General features: G+C 50.4%; 1 long non-coding RNA gene across 1 annotated transcript; it reads left to right on the forward strand.

Annotated features, from left to right (window-relative positions):
• Positions 1 to 27,603, forward strand: LOC142577979 (uncharacterized). The gene is made up of 2 exons (XR_012827122.1): positions 1 to 667; positions 27,229 to 27,603. It is a non-coding gene; the product is annotated as an uncharacterized LOC142577979 (long non-coding RNA).
• Positions 27,604 to 27,994: the final 391 nt, after the last annotated feature.

Below are 27,994 nucleotides of genomic sequence, written 5' to 3' on the forward strand. Positions count from 1 at the left end.
TTCACTTTCGCAGGGCCGGGATGGCGAGTCAACTTATTTTACAGCGAAGCCTTATATGGCTAGGACCCCGGGGTTCTTTCGCGACCGTCTTTAAAAAACTATAGTCGTCAATGGCTGATAACCCCGTGAGCTAGCAAAATATGCAATGGCTCATACCCCCGAAAGGCAGGAGGAGGAGGAGGAGGAGAAGGAGGAGGAACTTTATTATTGCAGCTGACGTGGCCTGGTGCCTGAGCTCCCGAACACTGGTTCTGGTCAAGTAGCTGGCAGTTTTCTTTTAATCTGTGTGTTTTACGTAATTGTTTTTGACTTTTCGTTTCAATATCTGTTAACCTTCCAGAGTAATTTCCTATTTCTTGGCAATGTCACTCTGATCGCCAGGCAGGCTTCCTCCTGGTCGGCTTCTGTTCCAATCTCTGATTTGCCGGTGGAGCTTTTCTTACGCAGTGAAACGAGCAGCGTACCTGTGGCTTTGGTTCCGTGTGATGGCGGGGTGATTCGTATGACGAATCCCAAAGCAATTCAAACCTTACTCCGGATGGCCTCGGCCAATTTTCAACAAATCACCGAGGTTCGGCAGTTTGGCCGAGCGGGCATTCTTTGCTGCTCGTCAGACCAGGCTTGTGTTCAAGATTTACTGAAGTGCAGTGTTCTTGCGACACATCCGGTGAGCAGTTTCATTCCTCATCACTTTGCGTGTACCAAAGGCCTAGTCCGCAGTGTCGACATAAGTATATGTCCGGCAGAAATCTTGGAAATGTTTTCAACGGCAGGCGTGATTTCTGTATATTGTCACGTGGTGGTGACGTTGAATAACACAGTAGCAATACTGTGAACTACAAAACTAACTTTTATTGGGCGAACCTGTGCCAACAAAGCAGGCTACACTTATAGCACAACGATAGCGGCGAACACGGTCGGCGATCGTCGAAAATCTGATCAGCGGGTCAAGCGCGTCGGCTTTTATACAACAGTCGTCGAATGTTCCATACTAATTGTTGGGACCCGCGTGCCTTCCACAAAGTTCTACACCATTCGCATCACGCGATGAAATCTGATAGCACAAGGTTCGGCGACAACAGACAGCCGGGAAGAAGCATCGATAACTTTCCAGAAACTTCGGATACATGCAGGCGCGTTCCGCGCAGTGCGATTACATTTGTTAGGCGGCATTTGTTAGGCGGCCCGATAAAGATAAGTACACGTGTCAATAACCCCCTCTTAGAAAGCATCGACCCGATGCTGCATACAAATGAAAGTAATAAAGAAAAACACCCGTAGCAAAGTAAACAAAAATAAGGAAGTTCGTCAGCGTCCGTAAAAGGGTTTCAGACGCACCACGTGGACCACTTCAGATCGTGCGCGGCGCCGCTGTGAATGCGAAATTCCGTCTGGCACGACCTCATAGTCCAGTGCGCCAATACGTCGAATGACCTTGTAGGGTCCGAAATTGCGGCGCAATAGTTTCTCACTCAGTCCTCGTCGGCGTATCGGTGTCCAAACCCAGATACGGTCGCCGGGCTGGTACTCGACGAAGCGTCGTCGGAGGTTGTAGTGTCGACTGTCGGTCCTCTGTTGGTTCTTGATCCGTAGGCGGGCGAGCTGTCGGGCTTCTTCGGCGCGCTGTAGATAGCTAGCGACGTCAACATTCTCTTCGTCAGTGACGTGGGGCAGCATGGCGTCGAGCGTCGTCGTCGGGTTCCTGCCGTAAACCGGCTTAAACGGCGTGATCTGTGTTGTTTCTTGCACCGCCGTGTTGTAAGCGAAGGTTACATACGGCAGGACCGCGTCCCACGCCTTGTGCTTGACGTCGACGTACATTGCTAGCATGTCGGCGAGGGTCTTGTTCAGGCGTTCCGTGAGACCATTCGTCTGCGGATGGTAGGCAGTTGTCCTCCTGTGGCTTGTCTGGCTGTACTGCAGAATGGCTTGGACGAGCTCTGCTGTAAAAGCCGTTCCTCTGTCGGTGATGAGGACTTCTGGGGCACCATGTCGCAGCAGGATGTTCTCGACGAAAAATTTCGCCACTTCGGCTGCGCTGCCTTTTGGTAGAGCTTTAGTTTCAGCAAAGCGGGTGAGATAGTCCGTCGCCACGACGATCCACTTATTCCCGGATGTTGACATCGCAAACGGCCCCAACAAATCCATCCCAATCTGCTGGAATGGTCGGCGAGGAGGTTCGATCGGCTGTAGTAATCCTGCTGGCCTTGTCGGTGGTGTCTTGCGTCGCTGACACCCTCGGCATGTCTTGATGTAATGGGCGACGTCGGCGGTCAGACGCGGCCGGTAATACCTGTCCTGTATTCTCGACAGCGTCCGGGAGAATCCGAGGTGCCCAGCGGTTGGATCGTCGTGTAGGGCGTGCAGTATTTCTGGACGCAGCGCTGACGGTACAACAAGAAGGTAGCTTGCGCGGACTGGTGAGAAGTTCTTCTTCACGAGCAGGTTGTTTTGTAGCGTGAACGAAGACAATCCACGCTTAAATGCCCTAGGGACAACGTCGGTGTGCCCTTCCAAATACTCGACTAGGGCTTTTAGCTCCGGGTCTCCTCGCTGCTGTTCGGCGAAGTCTTCCGCGCTTATTATCCCAAGGAAGGCGTCGTCATCGTCGTCATCTTGCGGCGGCGGGTCAATGGGGGCGCGTGATAGGCAATCAGCATCTGAGTGTTTTCGTCCAGACATGTATGTTACAGTGATGTCGCATTCTTGTAGTCTGAGGCTCCACCGTGCCAGCCGTCCTGAAGGGTCCTTTAAGTTAGCTAGCCAACACAACGCGTGATGGTCGCTGACCACTTTGAATGGCCTGCCATATAGGTAAGGGCGAAATTTCGCTGTAGCCCAAACGATGGCGAGGCATTCCTTTTCGGTTGTAGAATAATTGCCTTCCGCTTTTGACAACGACCGGCTAGCGTAAGCTATCACGTGTTCATGTCCATCTTTTCTCTGGACTAGGACGGCACCGAAGCCTAGGCTACTGGCGTAAGTGTGGATTTCGGTATCGGCGTGCTCGTCGAAGTGCGCAAGTACGGGCCGCGACTGCATACGTCGTTTTAGTTCTTGAAATGTGTCGGCCTGCGGCGTTTCCCACTTAAACTCGACGTCACATTTAGTTAGCTGTGTCAGCGGCTCAGCGATGCGCGAAAAGTGCTTGACAAATCGCCTGTAGTAGGCACACATACCAAGAAATCTACGCACTGCCTTCTTGTCAGTGGGCTGCGGCAACTTTGCGATGGCAGCGGTCTTCTGTGGGTCAGGGCGAACTCCAGACTTGCTGATGACGTGGCCTAGGAACAGAAGCTCATCGTAAGGGAAGCGGCACTTTTCTGGCTTCAGAGTGAGCCCTGATGACTTGATGGCCTCTAGTTCTGTGGCAAGCCGCCTAAGGTGATCGTCGAAATTTCCGGCGAATACAACGACGTCATCCAAGTAAACGAGACAGGTCTGCCACTTCAATCCTGCTAAAACCGTGTCCATCACGCGCTGGAACGTTGCAGGCGCCGAGCACAGTCCAAATTGCATAACCTTGAACTCGTAGAGACCGTCTGGGGTGATGAAGGCGGTCTTTTCGCGATCTCTTTCGTCGACTTCTATTTGCCAATAGCCAGACTTGAGGTCCATCGAGGAGAAGTATTTAGCGTTGCAGAGCCGATCCAATGCGTCGTCTATCCGTGGGAGGGGGTATACGTCCTTCTTCGTGATCTTGTTCAGACGACGATAATCGACGCAGAAACGTAGGGTTCCATCCTTTTTCTTCACCAGGACAACAGGGGATTCCCAAGGGCTTTTCGACGGCTGGATGATGTCGTCGCGCAGCATTTCGTCGACTTGTTGTCTTATAGATTCGCGTTCTCGCGGCGAAACTCGGTAAGGGCTCTGGCGGAGTGGTTGAGCGTACTCCTCGGTGATTATGCGATAATTGGCGACTGGTGTTTGTCGAATCCTCGATGACGTCGAAAAGCAGCCTTTGTATCGTCGGAGCAGACTTCTGAGCTGCTGTTGCTTAATCACGGGGAGACTTGGTTTAATGTCGTAGTCTGGTTCGGAAACCATGATCGTCGGGGTAGATGCGGCGGAGTCCAAGAGGGCAAACGCATTACTGGTTTCCAGAATTTCCTCGATGTACGCGATCGTCATACCCTTGTTGATGTGCTTGAACTCCTGTCTGAAGCTTGTCAGCAACACTTCAGTTTTCCCTCCATGCAGTCGAGCGATCCCTCTTGCGACGCAAATTTCATGGTCTAGCAGTAGACGTTGGTCGCCTTCGATGACACCTTCTACGTCAGCGGGTATTTCGTTGCCGACCGAAATAACAATGCTGGAGCGAGGCGGGATGCTTACTTGATCTTCGAGCACACTCAAGGCGTGGTGACTACGAAGGCTCTCCGGCGGTATCGCTTTATCTTCCGACAGCGTTATTGACTTCGACTTCAGGTTGATGATTGCGCCGTGTTGGTTCAGGAAGTCTATACCGAGAATGACGTCTCGTGAACACTGTTGGAGGATAACGAAGATGGCAGAGTAAGTCCGGTCATGAATGGTTATTCTTGCCGTGCAGATTCCAGTCGGCGTAATCAGGTGTCCTCCAGCGGTGCGAATTCGAGGGCCTTCCCATGCAGTCTTAACCTTCTTCAACTGGGTGGCGATGTGTCCACTCATGACGGAGTAATCAGCACCTGTGTCCACTAAGGCGGTAACTGCGTGGCCGTCGAGAAGCACGTCGAGGTGGGTGGTTCTTTGTCTGGCGTTGCAATTAGGTCTTGGCATCGGATCACGGCTGCGTCGTGTTGAACTGAAGCTGGAACGTCGCGTCGTCAAGTCGTCTTTCGTCGGTGTAGTCTTGGCTTCCTGACTTCATTGGGACGGCGGTGTGTCGTCGTTGTTATGTCGTCGAGATTGTCTCTTCGGCGTCTTCGTCGGCGGCGGAGGATCTTCGTCAGTTCGACGAACAGCAACCGCACCTCCATCGGTTGCTGCTTTTAGTTTTCCGGATATGGGCTCGTAGAGCGGCCCCGGGCTGGGCCGTTGTATGGTCGGCGCTGCGGCGACAGGTACCGGCCTGGTGACTGAGAACGGGACGGCCGTCGAGGGCTCCACTGAGTAGCGGCGAGGTAATCGGCGATGTCACGTGGGCGCTCGCCAAGCTGTGGACGCGACGCGTTGACGCGTCGCGTCAGTCGCGGTAGTCATCGGCGGTATGGGCATCGTCGGTACACATGGCCGGCTTCTCCGCAGTGATAGCAGAGCGGGCGGTGATCGGGGGATCGCCAAATGTCCGTCTTCCTCGCGTAGGTGCGGTGGGCGACGGGTGGGCGTGCTGGTGGCGGCGGCGGCGGACGACGGAGTTGCGGCGTTACAGGGCCCTGGCGCGGTCGCGGAGGGGTGCCTTGACGGCGTGCGACGGCGGCGTAGGTCATCGCTTCCGGCTGGGGCTGTGGTGATTCTGGTTGCACCTCAGGAACTCCAAGCGATCGGTGCACCTCTTCTTTCACGATGCGGCGATCGAGGCCACTTGAGGCTGCGACGAAGGCAAGACCTTGCGCAGTTCTTCGCGCACAATGGCCCTGATGGTCTCGCGCAGATCGTCCGTGGCCAGTGATTGAATTCCTGCGTAGTGGGTAGAGCTTGTACGGCGGTTGAATTGCCGGTTCCGCATTTCGAGTGTCTTCTCGATGCTAGTGGCCTCGCGAAGGAACTCTTCTACGGTCTTCGGTGGGCTTCGTATCATTGCGCCGAAGAGTTCTTCCTTCACACCACGCATGAGAAGGCGGACTTTCTTCTCCTCCGGTATATCCGGGTCGGCGTGTCGGAAGAGACGGTTCATTTCTTCCGTGAAGATGGCAATGTTCTCGTTAGGTAGCTACACACGGGCGTCCAGCATGGCTTCGGCCCTTTCCTTGCGCACGACGCTCGTAAAGGTGCGCAGGAAGCCGCTACGGAAGAGGTCCCATGTCGTCAAGGTCGACTCCCGGTTCTCAAACCACGTTCTGGCGGCATCTTCTAAGGCAAAGAATACATGCCGCAGCTTGTCGTCGGAGTCCCAGTTGTTAAAAGTCGCGATTCGCTCGTAGGTCTCCAGCCAGGATTCTGGGTCTTCAGTCGCTCCTCCATGGAAGGTCGGTGGGTCCCGAGGTTGTAGGATAACGGGGGACGCTGGGTTGCTTTGATCACGATCTTCTTTGTCGACACAGGTAGAAGTCCGTGCTCTGGGGGCAGTCCTTGCAGTCTGCGGCTTGCACGCTGGTCTTGAGCGATGTCGGTTTTGTCCTCAGGCTTCGGGCTTGGATCGCGGCTTTGCGGGGGCGTTAGGTACATGAACGCACAAGCACCTCCACCAGATGTCACGTGGTGGTGACGTTGAATAACACAGTAGCAATACTGTGAACAACAAAACTAACTTTTATTGGGCAAACCTGTGCCCACAAAACAGGCTACACTTATAGCACAACGATAGCGGCGAACACGGTCGGCGATCGTCGAAAATCTGATCAGCGGGTCAAGCGCGTCGGCTTTTATACAACAGTCGTCGAATGTTCCAGACTAATCGTTGGGACCCGCGTGCCTTCCACAAAGTTCTACACCATTCCCGTCACGCGATGAAATCTGATAGCACAAGGTTCGGCGACAACAGACAGCCGGGTAGAAGCATCGATAACTTTCCAGAAACTTCGCATACATGCAGGCGCGTCCCGCGCAGTGCGATTACATTTGTTAGGCGGCGAAACGTGGTCGCCAGATAAAGATAAGTACACGTGTCAATATCGTTGCAGCCGTGTCGTTGATAATAAGCGCATGCCCACTGAAACACTCATAGCTACTTTCGCTGGAATGAACCGCCCATCGGAAATTAAGGCATGGCCACTTATATACCGAGTGGAGCCTCTATCACCTCGTGTCCTTCAGTGCCTAAAGTGCTGGCGGTTTTGGCACTCCCTAAAAGGCTGCAGGTCTAACACACGATGCCGATTTTGTGGACAAGGCAATCATTCAAATGACTGCTCATCCCGAAATGAGTCCTGCTGCCTTTACAGTGGTCCCCACCCCGCAAATGAACCTAATTTCCCTGCAAGGTCAAAAGAAGTACAAATCCTCGAAATAATTGACAGACGTCGATCCTGTCATCGTGAGGCCATTGGAGAAATTCAGAGCAGAACTCAAGGGTCATCATCATCATCATCATCAGCCTGGTTACGCCCACTGCAGGGCAAAGGCCTCTCCCATACTTCTCCAACAACCCCGGTCATGTACTAATTGTGGCCATGCCGTCCCTGCAAACTTCCTAATCTCATCCGCCCACCTAACTTTCTGCCGCCCCCTGCTACGCTTCCCTTCCCTTGGGATCCAGTCCGTAACCCTTAATGACCATCGGTTATCTTCCCTCCTCATTACATGTCCTGCCCATGCCCATTTCTTTTTCTTGATTTCAACTAAGATGTCATTAACTCGCGTTTGTTCCCTCACCCAATCTGCTCTTTTCTTATCCCTTAACGTTACACCTATCATTCTTCTTTCCATAGCTCGTTGTGTCGTCCTCAATTTGAGTAGAACCCTTTTCGTAAGCCTCCAGGTTTCTGCCCCGTAGGTGAGTATTGGTAAGACACACCTATTATATACTTTTCTCTTGAGGGATAACGGCAACCTGCTGTTCATGATTTGGGAATGCATGCCAAACGCACTCCAGCCCATTCTTATTCATCTGATTATTTCCGTCTCATGATCCGGATCCGCCGTCACTACCTGCCCTAAGTAGATGTATTCTCTTACGACTTCCAGTGCCTCGCTGCCTATTGTAAATTGCTGTTCTCTCCCGAGACTGTTAAGCATTACTTTAGTTTTCTGCATATTAATTTTTAGACCCACTCTTCTGCTTTGCCTCTCCAGGTCAGTGAGCATGCAACTCAAGGGTATGCTGGTATAACGGCCCGTCAAACATTGTCTATGGAGAACTCAATCTCTGAGGCGGTGGCAGCTTCCGTAGAAAAGGCATTGGAGAAAGCAATGGAGTGCATCATGACAAATCTCACCGACTCCCTTGTTCAGGTGCTGTCCTCACAACTAACTCCGTGGCTTCAACTAATAAACCCAATATTGAGGATACGGTGTCGGGTCTACCGCGGAGTCCACCTATTAAAATATCGACCACGCAGCCACTCACAAATAACGATTCACCAAAGCCATCAACTCCTGAAAAGTCCACCAAATCTGTCTCTCCGACACAGATGGGGGGAAAATCAAGATGTAGATATGGATCCCCGATCTCTTAAACGAACAAGGTCACCGACAGAGAAAAAATCCAGCTCTCCCATAAACTCCAAAGCAAAAAAGTACGTTAGAGAGATTCCGACTAAGAAGGACTTCTTAAAAGAGAACTTTTTAGACCAAGCAGTCTCTGCTGCTCGGATTTATTCACCATAGGAACTTTAACAATAATTCAGTGGAACTGTCGTTCCACACTTTCGGCCGCAACAGATTTATTATTTATTATTTCTATATACTCTCCAGATATTATTATTTTGCAGGAAACTTGGCTTGCTGCTGGTCAATCTTTTCATCTAAAAATTTCCGATGTTTTCGATTGGATCGCCCATCCCGAGTCGGTGGTTTAGTGTTGTTTGTCTCATCGAAAATCTGCCATAGAGCTACTATAGCACATCAGATAATGTCCCCAGACTGTGAAACCCTAGCACTGGATATAATACTACCTGGTTGCACACCTTTTTCTATAATTAACACGTACTTCCCTGCTGGAGTACAAGATACCCGTTATCTAGATACCTCTATTGCTCGAAGTCAGAAGAACATCATACTAGTGGGAGATTTTAATTCTCATCATATATCGTGGGGTTTCCGAACGGACACTTGTGGCAAACGCTTGCGGGATTGGGTCTTAATGAATCATTTCTCCTGGTTAAATTCGAGAGCATGTACTTTCGTTCGTGGTCAGTCGCGATCTGCCCTGGATCTTACGACTGCTACCCCGAGCATGACTGTCACCTCCTGGAAGACTGTAGATTGCGGAACTAACAGTGATCACCTTCCTATAATTTTTCATCTGCTTACTCCGTTAACTAGTTTAAATAATAATATGCGCACTCTTGTTAACTACGAAAATCTTTAAAATGCTTTAAAATCAGCTTTACAAGGCCAGGAGGGCATGGAGAGGGATATTAAAGCAATGAGCCTATGTTCAATACTAAAAAATTCATAAAAAAGCTCAATTTGCTGTGAAATCTTATAAGGATGGATAATATTGTCCCTGGTGGAATTCTGAGTGCGAGCGAGATTTTAAACGTAGAAAAGCTGCATGTAAAAAGCTTTTATACAACCAATGTCCTGTTAATTGGTCTGATTATACATATATAGCTACCACATTTGAACGAACAGTCTCAAAACCTCAGGAGGATTACGATTCCAGGCACTACACATACCTTTCGAAGTCTAGCAATAAAAAAGCCCTGTTTAAATTTGTTCGATCTCGCAAAGCCATACCGGCCCCCGTGAACATCGAATCTGTCGTTCTATCAACAAAAGAATTATCAAAATCACTTGAGAAAATTGCTCAAGGACTTGCGCGACGTTTCACACATCAATTGCCGATAGGACTAAAGAAACCTCCCTTGGTAGACGACTTTGTAGCAGCAACAGCGACAGAGCTTGAAGGCATTATTAATTCTATGCCGGCGTCAGCCCCCGGTCCAGATGAAATTACAACAGGAATGCTAAAAGTTTTATTTGATTATGTGCCTCAGGACCTACTAAACATAATAAATTTCTCTCTCAAGAATTCATGGGTTCCAAGAGAGTGGAGAGTAGCCAAAATTATCCCACTATTAAAGAAAAAATCATCCGGTCTTGACTTAGAAAACATAAGACCAATTTATCTTACCTCAAATGTGGTCAAATTAATAGAGAGGGTTATTCACGGCCGTATAACAAATTTTATGCAGGATGATAGCCTTCTCAGTCCTTGTCAGATTGGATTTCGTCCGGGCCGCTCCATATGGTGCGTCCATGTAGATTTAGAGAGCCGCATTAAACTTGCTCGCCGCAAACGAGAGTAAGCAGCTTTGGTGACGCTAGATTTAGCAAAAGCATACGACTCTGTAGAACATTGTATTCTATTCGATAAGCTTCACTCTACGAATTTCCCAAAATATATAACCGCTTGAATCTGTGAATTTATAAGGGATAGAGAGTTTTATTGTTACCAACACGGTATTTCGACGTCTAAAACAAGCAGACAGGAAGGGTACCACAGGGTTCCGTTATTTCCCCTATATTATTTAACATTTTGCTAAGCACCATTCCTCTGTCTCCGGAAGTACATGTTTATGTTTATGCGGACGATATCGCATTTTTTTCCTCCGCAAGCAATTTACATTCTCTACAGCAGTCGTTGCAAAATTACTTAGGAATGCTGGAGACATGGCTAGAGAGATGAAGTATGTCATTAAATATTAGCAAAAGTGCGGTTTTAGTATTCCCCATTAACTGCACAAGTGTATATATCTTTGCAATACCGACAGGAAATCATTCCTCAAGTTGACGAAGTCGGGTACCTTGGTGTTATTTACGATGGCAAACTCACCCTGCGCAGTCACATTGAACATATTAAAAGAAGGGCAGAACGAGCCGTAGCTATGCTTCGCCGGCTCAGCCACCGCCGCTCTGGACTACGCAGGGATACCTTACTGATTATTTATAAAATGTATGTTCGGCCCATATTAGAATTTGGCTGCGTAGTATTTTCCGGTGGCCCCGCTTACAAAATTAAACCTCTCATACTTTTAGAAAGAGAAGCTCTACGGTCATGCTTCGAACTTCCTAGATTTGTTGCCAACGCTGTTTTATATCAGGAAGCTCATATACCCACCCTAGATTGCAGATTCCGCATGCTTACGGTTCAGACATTTTTTTTTAATTTATGAGTTTTCAAAAAGACGTACGCAATATGCTTTTATCATTGAACCATCTGAGTATTTTCAGGTATCGTGGTCAAGATTCCACAGTCGTCAGATATTATTTGTGCAAGCACAGTTACAACAACTGGATGTGCCCATACGCCAAGTTTGTCATTCAAATGATGACTTAACAGACCTCAAAATTTAGTTCGAGGACATATTTCCGAATCATGCTAAGCTGTTACCAAGGCGAGATTTATTTAATATCTTGCACGACCATCTACACCAACTAACCGCTGAAAATGTAACAGCGACTGACGCTTCTGTGTGCAATGAGAAGGCGGGAGTTGGGATCTTCTCTGAATCTCTACAATGGTCTTACTCCTTTCGCCTTTCCGATTTCACACCTATATTTCAAGCAGAATTATTAGCGATTGTATTAGCGTTACGAAAACTCCCCCAAAACGACCCGTTAGCTGTTATTGTGGCCGACTCGCTATCTTTATGTGCAGCACTAACTGCATCTTTAGACACAAGAATTCGAAGAACATTTCGTTCGATGGTACCTCCGTACGTACGGAAAGTATGTTTGCTTTGGGTACCGGGACATCATGGGTTACACTTGAATGAAATGGCCGATTCACTCGCACGAGCATCCCTCAACGGTCCTATATCATATCTGTTTTGCCGACATCAGCTTATGTCACCGCGGCTCGGTACAGAAATTTCGCTATATCTCAAAACTCTGCAATATCCATACTAACACCGTCTTCTGATTTCCACCATCTTGGCTTCCCATGGAATAATAATTGGTGTCCTTCAAGACAATTGGAAGTTTCTTTTACAAAATTGAGATGTCGTATACCTCCTCTAAATATTTACTTACACAGGTCTGGTCTCGCTATGTTCCCTCCATGTTCTTTTGCAGTGCACCTGAAACTATCGAACATTATTTTCTCTCCTGCCGCCGCTTTATAAGACAAAGAAAACTATCAGTACACTCATTCACCAAACTTAGGCTATTGCTAACCTAACCAACCATTCTTTCTTTTGGTGCGACCTCACTGGGATCCAGCCACAGGGATGCTTTTCTTGCAGTTTACAATTTTATTAGAAATACAAAAAGAGTACCTTGCTGACTTTATAAAATTATCAATATTTTCTATTATATCATTTATTTACGTTAGATTATTTTATCAAAATTCTCACAATATTTTCATCACACGTCTAAATTACAGTTCTAGTCTCACGCTCCACAATTTAAATCTAGTTTGGGTTTACTTCTAAGCATACGAAAAACCGCCTGCTTCTTGGCCAATCCTCCATAGTGGGTATGCGCCACTGTATGGGACACAAGACAAGACAAGACAACCGTTGCGCGGTTTATTCCTGGGTGGTTCCCTCTGACAGGGCTCCACTGGCGATCGCGGCTCGCCGGGCCTGGTCGAGGGTCGCCAGTTGGCTTCCCAGGTCCAGTTCGGAAAGTCTCGCCTCCCAAGACCACGTAGTGAGTGTGTGTGTGTTGTGACTCGTGGCGAAATTGCGTCGCCCGGACGGTCGGTACATTCGTGTGTTATGTGCGCGAGTGTCGCTGTGTGGTTGATACCCCAGGGACATGTCCCGGACGTAAAACTGTCTCGAGAGATTGCGTGTAGACGAGACAAGTGTGGGTATGTGTTCGTTTGCAGGCGGCGCCAGTCCCTTGCCTGGAATTTATTGAGAGCTTCGTGTGAGGGAGAGTATTGTGTTCTTCTGAGACGTTGGTCCTGTAGTATTTGTTGACTTGTTAATATCTCGTGGGTCGCTCGTCGGTCTGTCGGGGGCTGAAGAATGGTGTAGCCTACCGCTCGGCTAGTGAGACCTCGAGCTGCGCAGTCCGCCTCTTCGTTGCCCTGCAGGCCTTCGTGCCCGGGGCACCAGACAATACCGTGGGTCCATTCTAGTGAGCGACCCAGTATTCGAATGGCTTGTATAGGGAGTGTTCCATTCATGTATAAACGACATACCACTTGTGAGTCCGTAAGGACGCGGGCGGACCTTCCCTTGCACTCGGCGTCGCGAAGTGCGAGAGCGATCGCTGTTGCTACCAGGTTCCCCTGATTGACAACGGCGAGTGTGTATTTGGGCCCGCAACGTGGCGACGAGGGATACGGGCTAGCGTCTGTGTAGTATGTGTCTGGGTCTCTGAAGCAGCGTTTGTGCAGCATGCGGTCACGCGCTGCTCTTCTCTCTTGATTATGGGTGGGGTGCATGTTCTTGGGGATAGGGTTTACTACAATGTTCTCTCTGATGTGGTTAGGCAAGAGTTGTGTTTCTTCTTTGCAGTACTGAGGTGTCAGCGGGTACCCTAGCCGCTGAAGAAGGGGTCGTCCCTGTTGAGTCTTGTTGAGGCGCTCCCTCTACGCTATGAGCGTGGCACTTGCTAGCTCCTCAAAGGTGTTGTATACGCCTGGCGCTAGTAATTTCTTTGTGCTTGTGCTTGACGGTAGCTGTAAGGCCGTTTTGTACGCCGTTCTTATAAGAGTGCCGATGCGCTGTCTCGCTTTTGCGCTTGACTTGATACGGGAGTGCGTACGTGACACGGCTGATGACGAGGGCTTGTACCAGTCTTAAGGTTTCGTCCTCTGTGAAACCATCTTTGCTGCACGTTACTCTGGCGATGAGTGATGCGATGCTTCTGAGGCTACCTTTATGCCGTTGTTCTCCTGTACGTGCAAAACTAGTAAGCGTGCGGTCGGGACGCGCTTTATAGGTTGCCCGGCAATCTCGATATGTATTGGCGGGGCTCGATGTTCCTTAGTTTGCTTGGGCCGGACTTGAAGGTACTCCGACTTGTGTGGGGCACACCTCATTCCTGCTACGATAAGGCAGAGACACAGCAAAATGAAGCGAACAGTGCACACATTCTTTGGTATCACGCATGCAACATACACAACAGCATACGTTTCAATAAATACCAAGCACAAAACAAATATCCCAACTAAATAATTGCTGATAAGGCGCTCGCCATAGCAGTGCGAAGCACGTAGCGCTCCCCGCATACATTTATTTATTTATTTTAATACTCTCAGGACCTAAGGGTATTACAGAGAGGAGGGTTCTAACCATAAATTGTTAATCGTAACATTAAAGGCGGCAGGGTCTTCAATTGCAGCGATGGAGGCGAGAAGGTGGTTCAAGTCACTGCTTGTTTGTGGCAAAAAAGAGGCATGGCAAGCGTTAGTGAGAAACAAAGGAATCTTAACCTTGAGTTTATGATCGATCTGTGAGGACAAGTAATCTGGAGGGAGGAAAAGCTCGTTTTTAAGCGTTCAGTTAGTGCAAAAATTTTGTGATAAAGGTTTAAGCGGAAGCACTTGCAGCGTGGCCCAAGTGTCGGTAGACCTAAATTATATTTCATTGAAGAGACGCTGGCGTAGCGAGAATAATTAGAGAGCACATATCGGCAGCGTGGTTACCGGTAAGTATTAGTGTTGCTCAAGCTGGTGCGGCGACACCAACTTACGACGCGGGGTGTGACGTCCTTAGCCTTTCGCATGTAAAATAACAAGCCTAGCAACTGATTTCATTGTCGTTGCAGCAGCGCTATAGACGGCGGTGCGCTGTCAAAATTACCATTACTCCCATTCCTACTATTACTGTAAAATTACAATACTACAATTGCTCTACAGCCATAAAGCATTGCATACCCCACTCAGCAGTTGTAAAGATGTTACTCAACAGCTCCGCTCGACATCCACTTTAGTACATGACAACATGGCCACAATTAGTACATGACCGGGGTAGTTGGAGAAGTATGGGAGAGGCCTTTGCCCTGCAGTGGGCGTAACCAGGCCGATGATGGTGATGACGATGATGATGAGACTAAACTGAGATACATGAATGAAAATGCGAGTTTGTACGTTTATTTTGTCATATGATAAACACATTCACAAACATTTCACTTGTACATATTGCCACCAACTACCACACACATCACTGCTCAACATCTTCACTGGCACGTTCATCAAATTCTTCACTTGATTGGTTAGCCGAACCGTCTTATTGCATAACACTTTCGTCGTCATCCATGGATTCACACTCTTCTTCTCGGCTTTTCTTAATTAGCACAAACACCTTCCTATAATCAGTGAAGTAGTTAGGTATGGAACTTATTCGAGGAGGTGTACGGGCACAACTAATTTTAGTGGCCGCCATCTCGGCTATGACCATGACGTCACGCCAAAAGCCGCCATCATGGCGCTGGGAAGCCGTAACTATGGCGCCATTTCGTCTCAAGACGTCATAATCGCGTGGTTCCACCTTTATCCGCCATATTAGACCATTATGTCATCATCGGCACCTAAATTTGGACACCATCTTTCATTTTAGATTCCGAAACTATGCCGCCATCTTTGATTGTGACATCGTAATCCAGTTCTATCCGCCATATTGGATTAGGACGTCATCGCTGGCACCAGCATTTAGCCGCCATCTTGGATTATCACGTCAGAGTCACGTCACGTACCCAATCACCAATCGGGTTGCTATTGATTTACTATGGGGGTCGCCATCTTGGATTTATTGGTGTCGTCATCAATTGGCGGCCATCTTTTATATATTAGTGACGTCAGCAATCAGTCACCAATTCGATATACTACTGACGTCACCAATCAATCACCAATTGGGTTGCTATATCGATTTACTATGGGCACCGTCATCGTGAATTCCTCGGACAGAAAATTTCACGCCCAAGGGAAGCTGCAGCAGACCCCAAGAAATCGAGAAACGTGATGTGTAAGACTCTTTAAAAAAATATAATTGTGAGTCGTTCCGCGTGAGGTGCCCCGACGCTGTGTGTGCCTGTGCAATACAGGAAGTAGTGACGACGGCCCACGAGCCGTGCCGTCGTGCCTACATTTATTTCGGCAGGGGGGCGAAGGTGGCTGCTGCGACCAGCGTAGTAGGCTTGTACTAGGCACCCCTGCATATTCGCGATCCAACCGAGTCGATGAGACGACAGTGCTGCCTAAACTGGACGAACTGAAACAACTCAACCAAGAGGCACAATTTAGTCGCCTGAAGCTATCTAGACAGGGAAGGGCACTTATGCTTGTTCTAGGCTACGATATCCCACAATGCCCAGGCAGGGAACAACAATATCCCCCGTGGGACACACTAGACCGTAATACCGTCGACCCAATGCCTTGAAATATGGGGGCAGACACACAACCAGAAAGACGACAAAGCCGAGCACTACATCTCAAGGACGACACCGAGGACTGGATCCTATACACGGACACCTCTCCAAGTAATCAAGGCTTCTGCACAGGAGTGGCAACCGACTCTACACTCTTATCATGGGGCCTACACTGCAATATTACATCTCAACATCAAGTGGAACATACAGCTGTCGTGGAGGCCGCGACCATGCCAAATCCACACGAACGAAATCTGCTCATTCGAACAAACAGCCAGGCTACATGCAGGGAACTCGCAGCCAGAAACGTTTCCGCAGCACTACATTCAGCATTAACAACGCACCTCAACGTACACCCTAACATTAGAGTGCGGATTCAGTGGATTCCGAGGTACACAGGGATCAGAGGGAACGAAGTGACACATACCACATCCCGCGCAACCCTCCCGGGTCCTCCTCTGTGGTGGCCGGACCCATTGAGTCTGAATGAGGAATATGCCTTCGCGCGGTCGGAAAGGCGCGAAAAACTTGGCGATTTACGAAACAACTCCAAGAAGTATCCACAAGCAGGCACACACATTAAGCGAAGAGAGGCGGTACTATGGAGGCGTGCTCAGACGCACTCTCTCTTGTCCCCACACACGTACCACGGGGGTCAATGTGGTGAGCCCCTTCCTTTTCAACCTGGCCATGGCACGGTTGCCTGCTGCCCTGCCGATCGATCCTCACTTCCCCGTACAGTCCTCAATCTAAGCGGACGACATCGCCCTATGGGTGCGGGGACCACCGCAACACATCCGCAAGGCACGTGTGGTCCTACAGAGAGCCCTGGACACTGCGGCTGCCTACTTGTGCAGCATCGGCCTTACCATCTCGCCCACGAAGACCGAGGCCTTGCTACTGCCCTCCATAGCATCAGCCCACTGCTCAGCTGGCCGGCTGCGCTTGGAGGGCGTCCAGATCCCATGGAACAAGGTGGTCATCTACCTGGGGCTGCGCATTGACCATCGGCTGACCTGGCTGCCGGCTACCAAGGCCCTGTGCGCCCAGGCGCTTCGGGTCCGCAAGGCGATCTCACAGCTACTTGTCCGTGGACAGGGCTGTACCACCAGGTAGGCCCTGGAAATATTTGAAGCTGGAGTCACTTCACGGCTACTGTATGCCCTCACTCTTGTAGCGCTGCCCCCACCCCGCCTGTGGAAACTGGATCTGCCGCATCGGTCAGCAATACGGCTGTCTTGGCGTTCCCCGGACCTCACAAGTGGCCGCCACTTTGGCTGAGGCAGGTGCCTTGCCCCTGTCATTACTCTTACTACAACAGGGGTTATGAAACATTGATCGCCTACACCATGCCGCAGCTGGTCAAGCACTCCTGACCTGCCTACGCTCCCGGCTAGCATCACACATGGGACGGCTGTGTGGCCTCTATAAGGAAGTCATAGGGGACACGCTTGCAAACGCTGTACAGCCTCGCCCACCACATCGACCACCAATCCCTATCTCGACGGAGCTGCCAGGTGTATCGAAGAACCGTTCCCCAACATGTGCCCTACAGCAGACGGCAGCCTCTCTCCTCCAAGAGAGACTTAGAGACCACCTTCACATCTTCGTCAATGGATCCGTGATACCGGAGACGGGCTCATTCACAGCAGCCTGCGTTGCACCGGCCCTACGAAAGACCAAGCTGTGCCCTCTCCCGGGGCATGAAAGCTCTACCACAGCAGACCTAGCAAGACTCCACCTTGCTGTGGACCTACTTGCGGAGGAGCTACCAGCGACCCCAGCAGCCATCTTCTGCGACTCCAAGGCGGCGATTCTCTGCCTGCAGAACCCTGACAGGGCTAGCTTTTGGGTACCGCTGCTCTCTTCAAGATCGATGGCCCTTCAGGACGCAGGATGCTCACTATCTCTGCATTGGCTACCGGCATACGTGGGGATCCCGGGCAATGAAGAGGCAGACACTCTTGCAAAAAGTGCCCACCACTCAAGCGTCCCCCTCAGCCCTGCTGTAACGGCAGCAGACTTGTCGACACCCAGGCTGCGCCGGCACATCATCGCCTGCCACCCGGACAAACGGGTATCCCTGGGCCGGCCTCCACGGCCTTTTCCACAGCACGGCCTCCTACGAAGGGATGCCTCGTTGCTGCTCCGACTGCCAGTTGGCTGCTACTGGACGGAGCCCGCTGGCACCGCCTTGAGAAAGCCACCTCGCCAGCCTGTGCCTCCTGTGGATGAACCAGAGACTCTGGAGCACCTCCTGCTGGCCTGCCCTGCTCACCTGCACCTGCGGCCGACTTCTGCAAGTGTTCCACCGCCTGGGGCTCCCATGTTCACGACAGGAAGATATCCTCTTCCCCTGTCGTAATCAGCTACCAGCCTTCCTAAGTGTCGTCGAGTACCTCGACTCGCCGGGGCTCTCGGCAAGACTATTAGACATTTCTACAAAGACGGATGGCCTAGCCGCCATCCCACCACTCGGGCTTCCTGATCCGCCACTACTTTGCTTCCATCTCTACGACCCTCTACCTTCCTCCTTTCTACCCTCTCTCTCTCTTTTAATCCCATCTCCTCCACCCTGCTGGCGCTGAGCCGTGCTCCCGCATGGGTTGCAGAAAATACTGCTAGCCTTTCCTCCTTCCCCACAAGAACCACTTCTCTCTCTCCCACACTACATACAAGGTTTGCCTGGTAAACCTGCTTGCATGGCATGTGGCGGCTTCCCGAATAATGCTCACATTCTGTGGGATTGTCCAGGGAGCCGTCCCGCTATTCAGGATAGTCTTGCCAAACTCTCACCCACCCGTAGACCTACGACACTTGAGGAGTGGCTGGCAGACTCCTCCTCCGAGTGCGTACGTGCCATGATCGAGCTCATCACGACGCTCGGCTTGGCAAACAACTAGAACAAAGCCGGCGAACCCGGACCGGGGTTCTTGAATAAAGTTTATTCTCTCTCTCTCTCTCTCTCTCTCTCCAGAACAACACTGCGCGTGCCGAACTTGCGCCTCGAGCACACGCCGCGCAACCTTATTTTTCTCTTCTTCTAGCAGCCGGCTCTAAGGCGCCTGCTGAGAGCGCCGACCATAGCGTCCACACGTTGCGGTGTCGGCGGGCGCTACAGGGCCCCCCGTCCATACGGAACGGCGACGAGGCGATTCAATGAAGCCGCTTTTCAAAAGGTTCCGTGGTCAGTCCAAGTAGTCAGCGTGAAGGGCATCGAGTCGCTGCCGCAGAGCTCGAGCGGGCGGCACTGGGCATTACGTAACGGGCGAGGGACCCGACGAAAAGGCGCTGGTGTGACGAACACGCCAATATGACGAGGTGACGGTCGGCACATTCGTCCGGAAGACGGAGGAACGGCGAAACCTGCGAGGCGATTGGTGCGTCGACGGAGCCCCCGCAGGCGTTGCCGGCGGCGCGTCACCCACCGCAAAGTTGCAAGTCGTGTAGGCTGCGCGCACGAGCAATTCAATCGAAGTGCTGGACGGGCCGCGACGCGTGCATTGCATGTGGGCGTGGCACACACTGTCGGAAGGCTAACACGATCCTGCTCAGTCGGCGACGGGCGCATTGTCAGCGAGCCACTGGCCCGCCGGGCAAAGTGAGGTCAAGGTCCGGTGGTTCAGTGAGTACGCCCGACGCGGGACGCAGCGCAGCCGGCACTGCGACATTGCAAAAACCTGGAGTGGGACGATGCAGTGAGGAGCGCAGCCACGAGGGCCGAACGTCCACGCAGCCAGCAGAGGTGAAGGCCCGGAAGGTCTGGGTAGGTGGAGTGACCTGTGCCAACAGCGCCGAAGACTACACTGACCGCTGGAGATAGCCCATTCTATCTCGTGGGTCGCAGAAGATCGTGGCCCGTGTCCGCGATGGCGATAGCCGGCAAGGTTGGAGGCAGCGAAGCCGGCAAGGTGTAGTGCTCGCGCGCCGGTTCGGAGGCCGGCTCAGCGAATGACGTGGACGAATCGCGGGCAGAGGGTTGGTCAGGGGTCGAGGAGCTGGAGCGATGTCGTTTGGGACAGCCCCCATGGCGTGCGACCCGGGAGCTGGCGTTGGGTCGGCGATGAGGCCGGGGACAGCGGTAGCGCATGTGTCAGTCGACAAGACGGTGTCGTGGCAGGTCGAGGATCGAAGAAGGCTGGCCTGACGACGATGCTTTACGAGCACAGGAAGAGAGGCGCAGGGTGCAGCGTTGAGGACGTTCACAGAGCTCTGTCCCATACCGTGCGGTCAGCGTCAGGATTAGGACAGTACCTAGCGCCGTTGAAGTGCAGCACAGCCTGTTGTAGCTCGTAGTAGGGGCGCAGTCCAGGAGATGGAACTCTGATGCGAAGTTGGAGTTCAAGTGGCAGGACGCAGAAGAGTACTTCGTACGCGAGCTCCTGGATCGTGAGGTAGTTCAGCTCCATAACCGCCTCAAACTGCGCGAACCATGTGCGCACGTAGCGAGACCATGCAGAATGGCGGCAATGGTGGGTGCAGCGGACAGGACACAGTTGTTCAGTAACTTTGGGCTCTTTCCCACCCCATCCGTAGGGATGTTACAATAAACGGGCACTACCGTGGCAGATGCTAGTGGTGTCGCAGCGTGACTGGCCTCCCGTGTCTGGTATGCGTTTCCTATAACTTGTATGGCTTAGACCAAGCGTCGGCTACATGGCGGCAGAAGTGAGATGCGTTGTCTAACAACCGCTTCTACAAGCCGCGGAAAGTCTGCGCCCGCCGGACTGCCTCGTTCTATCCTTGAACATTGCTAAAAACTGGCGTCAGTGTCGTCAGTGTTTTGAATTTTACTTCGAAGCCACGGAAACGGACAAGAAACGCAGTCACAAGCAGAAAGCGGCGTTGCTTCTCCATGTCGCAGGGCCGGGAGCTATGAAAAGTATTCGACACTTTCGGTTGCACGCAGACTGAACAGGAGAGCTATGACACGCTTCTTCAAAAGTTTTAGAGACATTGTCAGCCCCGCACGAACGAGACCTCTGAACGATATGTGTTTTAGAAGCGCATGCAGACGGATGGCGAACCTTTTGACGGATTCTTGAGAGACCTGCGGTTGAAAGCACAGAGTTTCAACTTCAGAACATTCCGTGAATCTATGATACGTGACCAAATTGTTTTTGGAACCGCTGATCACAAGCATCGAGGGCGCCTACTAAGAGAAAACTCGCTCACATTGTAATATGCTATAAAAGCTGCGCAATCCGCGGAAATGGCAGCAAACTAAAAATGAGCGTGGGGAGCTCCGGAAACAAAAATTGTGCAAGTCGTCAGCCCGGAAAAAGTATCAAACAGGGACAGTGTGCCAAAACGAAGGACCTGCAACAAGTGCGAGAGGCGGCATGAACAAAAAGAAATGCCCGGCGTAAGGTCAAAAGTGTCGAAAGTGCGGCAGAATCATTTTGCAGCGACCTGCAAGACGAAGCAAACAGTCGACGACGTTGAAAAGACGTGCAGCAGCTCGTCGGAAGTCGACTACGAAGTATTACAAATCAGTGCAAACAAATGCCGAGAAGGGCAAATAGATGCAACCTTGAAAAACGCCAAACTAAAAGACGCCGGCTCACAAGTAAACTTAGTACCGGTGCGTTGACTCACCAGTCTCAGAGATCCCCGCTACGAGCTTCAAGAGAGCTCAGCGGCGCTACGCAACTACAGCGGCGAAGCCATACAGCACCTTGGAAGAGTAGTGCTGCCTGTGGACCCATCGAGGCAAGACGCTGAGCGTCAAATTTCATTTGGTGACGAAAAGATGCGCCATACCAGGACTCGCAGCATGTGAGGACTTAGACCTAGTGCGTCGCGTCGTGGACGTATCGGCGGTAGCGTCCCTAGTTGCACTGGGACCGGCGACACTTCAAGAATGCGTCGTGAAAGACAATCCGAACTTGTTTCGCGGCTCGGGATGCATTCGAGCGGCCTACAAAATAGCGCTGGAGAAAGGAGCTCGTCCAATTGTTCAACAAGCGCGCCGAGTGCCACACCTGCTCGAGCAACCGCAGAAACATGGGTTGCAGCGGATGACCGACGTAGGCATCATCACAAGAATTGATCAACCGACTGGATGGATGCGTTCCTTACCTATAGTACGGAAAAAAGAATGGTGCTCTTAGAATGTCCATGGATCCCCTTAACATCAATGAAACCCTCAAGCGTGGGCATTTTGAAATGCCGAAGCGTAAAGAAAAGCGTTTTGAAGGACGCTTAAGCTCCGCCTTTAAAAGTGATAAACCGTAATGTTTGCCGGGAAACGCTGGCGGCGAGCGCTACTCACGAAGGCGAGCTTGCATGGGCCGGTTTCCTGTTACTGTTTCGCACTTTTAATATTTCAGTCTGAGAAGATCTAACACAAAAGGTACGTGCTGTTGGGAATTTTCAAGCGAACGTTGTATTGCTTCACTCGCGTCGGCGTAGGTGTTGGTGTTGCCCAACGAAAATAGCTATTCCACGCGAAATTAAATATCGCTTGTCGGGTTACGAGATTACCACGCTAGCCGATTCAGCCACTGTCGGCTCTTTTTTTTAAAAAAAAGGGCCCCTCACGAGGCCCCACAGCAGATTTTGGTTATATGCTGGAAGTTGTCTAGCCTTCTAGCCATCTCCAGGCTTCTATCTAGCCATCTCCAGCCTTCTATCTAGCCATCTCTAGCCTTCCAGCAATCTAACCTTCACAAGCTAAATTCCTTCCCCACGTTCTTCTATACCAGACCTCGAGGATCGCGTGCGCAACGTCACAGGCCCCACCTTCATTTTTTCTCCTCGCTCTTTTTTTTTTCGGCGTTACGCATTTCCGCTGACGGCGTTGCGCGCGAGTCGCGCAGCGCACGATCTTGCGCGCTGTGCACAAGGGAACATGACTAGCGGTATAATTCAGTGCTGCACGAATACAGAGGCAGAACAAGCGGATCGGAGAGCATGATGACACGCTAGAGCACGGTACTAAATGGCATAGTTTCGGTACCTGCGCACGTGACCGCACGACCGTGGGAACGAGCAGAAAAGCGGAAGTACACCTCTCTTGCTTCGGTGCGAACTAAAACAAAAAAACACGCGGACATTCCGTTTGTGTGTTTTATTATTTCTCTAAACTTCAATTCGTCAATTCAAGCAGCAGATCGCACAGATAACAGAAGCTGCCTGGAATAATTCTCGAAGTCACGTGTCGTCACACTGCGGACACGACTACGTAGGCGCAGGCACACGAGTACATCATCCTCCGGTTTGGAGCGCTGCGGCCGCGAGGAGGCGGAAAAACGGCGTTCGGTTTGAAATTTCAGATCTTTCCGCACCGCGTAGCGATGTAATGCTTTGCAGACACGATCGTTATCGCTCAATGTATGCTCTGCGCTTGTCAGCTCAAAATGGCCGGACTTGGTGAGGGGCCCTTTAAGGCGAAGCTTTCATTTGCCTCTTCCTTCAACTTTTCCACTGCAGCTGCTGCAGGGGCTGTTGCTGTCAGGCACACCGCGTAGGAAGGGGGGGGGAGGCATTACAGCGTGTGCATACATGACAGGAGCGATTCAGAGAGGAAAGGCGACGATAGAAACTCGTTTTCACCCCACCGCGTCGAATATGCACAATGCCCTCTGGAGCTGTCTAGCTGTCGCCACATTAACCTCTTGACAGCCATAATTATCCGCGACTCCCCTCAGAAGCATTGCAGAAACTGCAGCGCTTCCCTTTCTACTAAGGTGCAAGTCCAGAGGGGACGTAGATAGAACTGTAGGGAGGAGAAGAGTCAGTTCCCATACAAGGGAGGGGGGGAGGTGACTTGAGAAGGCAAGCAAGCCCTACTACTATACGACGGCGGTTGCGGGCAAACTGGATAAGCTTAAGTTCAAGGTACGGTACATTACGTTGCTGCTATTTCTGAAAAACAAGCACCATGCAATGATGTCGAGTGGACAAACCAGGCAGGGCAGAGCCGCATTATTTAAAGCGCACCGCAGGGTCCAAGTGACACTACGGAAGCGGCCGACCGTCAAATCAACACTTCTGTGCCCACCGCGTAAACTTTGCGGCTATGGCATTGCTAGAGGCCGTGGATTTGATCCCAACCGCGGCAGCCGCATTTCGACGGGAGCGAAATAGAAAAAGCACGTACACTTATATTGTGGGACACGCTAAAGAACATCACGGTGTTAAAATTAATCCGGAGTCCGCCACTACGGTGGACTTCACAATCCGATTGTGGTTTTGGCACGTACAGCCCCATAATCCAATTAATGTTTCATACTTCTGCCACAATGCGATGTGCCATATGAGGCATTGACTATGCTCAACCCTCTCAGAGGTAAGGAAATATGGCGCACAACAACGCTTCAAGCAAACACCTCTTCCTGTATGTTCTGTGTACTGTATGATATGGCACTATCCGGTAGAACCTCGTAGTTCACGTCACTAACGCGATGCAGCACTTTGTAGGGTCCAAAGTAGTGACTGGGCAGCTTCTCTGACAACCATTGGCGGCGAACCGGCGTCCACACCCAAACTTGATCGCCCAGGTGGTATTCAACTTGGCGATGGCGAAGATTGTAGCGGCGTGCATCTGCACTTTGCTGCTGCGTGATGTGCCGACGTGCCAATTGGCGAGCTTCTTCGGCGTACTGCTTACATTGCTCAGCGTCAGGGGTGAGCAACGTGTCGTAATCGTGTGGAAGCATCGCATCCAGCATGGTCTGAACCTCACGTCTGTAAATAAGACGGAACGGTGCGAACCGCGTTGTTTCTGGATGGCTGTGTTGTGCGCAAACGTTACGTACGGTAGGACCTGACCGTAACCCCTAGTTCTTGCGTACGCAAGCCGCTTGCGTCCCTGAAACTAAAACTGTCTACTGTCCTCCTTGTCTCCCTCCGTCGCTGCCGCCCAAAGAACGTGGTCGGGCTAGGTCCTGCGGGGGGAGTGTGGCGTTTAAGGGCCGATTTACGCTCGAGCCGCCCATCGCCGCAAGCCGCACCGCACGCTTGCGGTCGCGCGAAAAATTGCACGTATCCCGCACTTGTGCACAAATTACCATTTACACTGTGCGCACAGTGTATACCTTGCTCATTGTGAACCGAAATTTGTACACACGTGTTCGATACGTGCAATCTTTCGCGCGACCGCACGCGTGCGGTGCGGCTTGCGGCGATGGGCGGCTCGAGCGTAAATCGGCCCTTAGGCCGTTTTCTTCATTCACCCTTTCCTTGCACTTTCAATAGGTGAAGCGCCAATAGTGACGGCACACAAGAAGAAATACAGACAGGACAGGTCCTGTCTGTATTTCTTCTTGTGTGCCGTCACTATTGGCGCTTCACCTATTGAAAGCTATGCACCAACTAGCCCCACAACGTGTTTTACTGCAGTACCTTTCCTTGCACCCTTTCCTTCTATGTATAGCTAGCCAGCACATCGACTGGGTGGCGTGAGCGGCGTGAGTGCTTGCAGTCTTGTCCGTTCTTGTCAAGAATGCTCGCCTGCGGTCGTCACTCCTACTGAAAAGCCCAGAACTTGAAATGCGCAGCAAAGCGCTAACGGATTTTTGTGGCTGTTAGAATTAATTATAGGCGAAACAGCAAGTAGAAAAAAGTCGGCGCTGGTGGCCATTGTCTTCGATGTGGGATGAACTCGGATACACAGTTGCGCGTATCTTACAATGCTGGGTGCACTTGTTTTGAGCGTGTTATAAGCTTTATAAGGAGCCAGACGGAGGGAATTAGGAAACGGCGCAGTAAGATATATGTTTTACAAGCAAGGTTGTTTCAATGGGCTGAATTTCAGGATACTCTTGGCTTAAAAATTATGTCTAGCTAATCAAGCGCTGTTTCTTTTCGCTTTTTAATTCAACGAATTGTGTTTATATTACTGTTTAAGTTTTAACGTTACTTATGGTTTCGCTGCGTCCTTAACGTTGATTTTATTTCCTTTAATTCTCAGCACTGCATCGATTTGGGACGGCCTAAAGAACAATGTGTGGTGGCGATTGTATCGTTATATTGCGTTTGTTTTCTCTAATCTTGGGGCATTGATGTGCGGCTTACAAATTTAGGTTGACTAGAAATTTAAAACGTTTTTATGTGTAGTGGTTACATTTCAAATGTGATAATACATAATTTTCAATAGCCTCTATTTAAATGAATACATTTGCATATAACCGCTAGATCGTTGCCGAGTTCCCTGTAGTGGTGGAACGCAATTATTTCAGGAATAAGCAGGCAACCTAAAATGAAATGGTGGTCTTCACCGCTGGAAAATGCTGCTATCGTTGTAAGTTAGCGTACAGCCGAAAGAATCACTGAAATATGCTTTCTTATTTTATTCGTTTCTTCCCTGCAAAAATTTAGGTGCTCATAAATTGCTCATGTAGACCCATCAACTTCTACTGAGCAGAAACGCTGTGAGCCGAATTGACAATTATTTTGTGATGTTTAGGGATGAATGTTATAAACTGCTGCCAACCCAAGCAATATCACGCCGTTTATATATTACTGAAATAACCCTGACTAATGTAGAGTACCTGTAGTTACATAACTCTTTTTTATTCGCAGCCTTTGAATAGTTCCAGGAGTAGAACACGTGTAAATCTCTGTAAATTTCACCCAAATTCCAGGACATTGGTTGTATCAAACCATGCGCGCTGCCTGTTCCTGCTAGTCATACCGAGAAACCACGCTTCTTCTCACTGTTCTAGGTCAAGCATCATTTCCAGCCGGCAGTATTTATTTCTTTTCGTATAATAAATGCCATTTTTGCTAGTGTTTCCTGGCGCAACTTCTCGGATTTCACATGAAAAATTTCGCACGAAGGCCGCATTGTGTCTACACTCTCTGAAACTAGGCTTATTGCGCTGTTGTAGGTTTTGCGGCATTTTTTTTTAATTAGAAAGTACTACGCTGACGAGGTGTGGGGTGTAAACAAGGCGGACAGATCCTGCGCATCTTGTGTCTGTGTTCTAAATATTCTGTCACACCTACGTAATGTGGCGTATATGTTGAAATATTATAAAGAGAGTTACCTGACAAATCTCTTGCAAGAAAATTTCTTGACGCACCCCTTCGAACTATCTGCTCAAACGTCTATTCTTGCAGTATGGCGATTCTTCAACATGAAAAGATTGTCACATACATTTGTCATACCAACATCTCTGATAATATTTCTTTTTTCTTTTACAGTGCAAGCATCTCCTCCAAGTAAGGGTGAAGTCCCTATAGGAAGTGGTAGGAAATTCAACGAAATCACCGCGTTATCGTGGTCCTCGGGGGCCTGACCAGGCCGCCGTTATCCAAGCACTAACCAACCTGTCTACAGAGGTCAGCTCCCTGCCCTGAAAGCCCTGGCCAGCGAACCGTCCGCGGTACATTGCCTAATTCCTGACCTCAGGGCCTTGCCTGATCCACCGCCATCCACCTAGCTTCAAGAGAACTGGCTCTTTGCGGCGCCAGCCTGTAAATAAACTGTTCGAAGATAACCGAGCGTCACCCACTTAGGTCCACGGGAAATGCCTGTTTGTGCAAATTTATTCGTAAATAAACTGTCATAAAAGTGAATTTCAGTATTCTTTTATCATTATTTCCATGTATTGAGGAGTTCTCTCAGGCCGCACATTACATGGGACCAACTAGTGCCAATGTTGGTTTTAAGTCGGCACTGGCTGGGCCTGCAAGGCCCGTCGTTGCGCAACCTCTGCAGCGCCAATGCTGGCGAAGCCATTGTATCACACATCCTGTGCTGGCCCTGCCTGGCCCGTTAATGGTAAGCCAGGTGGCGCAACTGGCTATCCCGGGCCTGTTTTGACGTTAGAGTGCCGTCTCTGGCTGCACGTCTCTAAACATAGTTTAACAACGTCCGTTCAATGCTGCAGGCATTACCAACATTGTTTAGCACTTCTGATAGACGAGTCTGTACCGGCCTGTCAAAGAGAACGGCATGCCAATATTA

This window comes from Dermacentor variabilis, chromosome 4, assembly GCF_050947875.1.
Source record: "Dermacentor variabilis isolate Ectoservices chromosome 4, ASM5094787v1, whole genome shotgun sequence".
Classification (NCBI taxonomy): domain Eukaryota; kingdom Metazoa; phylum Arthropoda; class Arachnida; order Ixodida; family Ixodidae; genus Dermacentor; species Dermacentor variabilis.